This window comes from Eimeria mitis, genomic scaffold (genome assembly GCF_000499745.2).
Source record: "Eimeria mitis Houghton genomic scaffold, Emh_scaff2019, whole genome shotgun sequence".
Taxonomy (NCBI): Eukaryota; Apicomplexa; class Conoidasida; order Eucoccidiorida; family Eimeriidae; genus Eimeria; species Eimeria mitis.
The window spans coordinates 6,243-6,817 of NW_013570341.1; positions in this window are offsets into that span (position 1 = coordinate 6,243).

Below are 575 nucleotides of genomic sequence, written 5' to 3' on the forward strand. Positions count from 1 at the left end.
ATGTCAATCTCTACTCGTAACTATAACTGCCTACTTAGTATAAAGTAGTCTAATTGTTTCCCAATTATTGCATATTGTAGTGTTAACAATTACGGTTGTGGTGAAATCATGCTCTACTGAGATTGGAATTGGCCGTCTACAGGTTTTTTTTTGCTTGTATGCGGGGATGCCTTGCAGCACTGGTTACTGGGAGGTGCGCTGAAGCTCCTGTCGGGCCGTCGCCCCTCCCCAGCTTCATGCCCTTGGACCGCCGAGCTCGGCTCGCCTGGGCACTGGAGAGGATCTCAGATGATTTTTGGAAACATGTGTCCTAAGCCCTTCTGACACTTTTGCAGCGCGCTACCGGCCTCATATAAAACTGAGGATTCATTATGTAGCATTGCCTTCGCGATGTTGGTCCGTGTATCCCTGCTTGAGGGCAGGCTGGCATCTGAGGGCCGACAACGTGCTCAACGCTCGTCTATAGTACTAGTGCGCAGAGCAATAGAATTTGGTTTTGTGGGATTGCGTTGCAGCACTAGTTGCAGCAGGGTACGTTCCAACTTAGAGGCGGCCTCCTCTCCGTCCGACCCCAG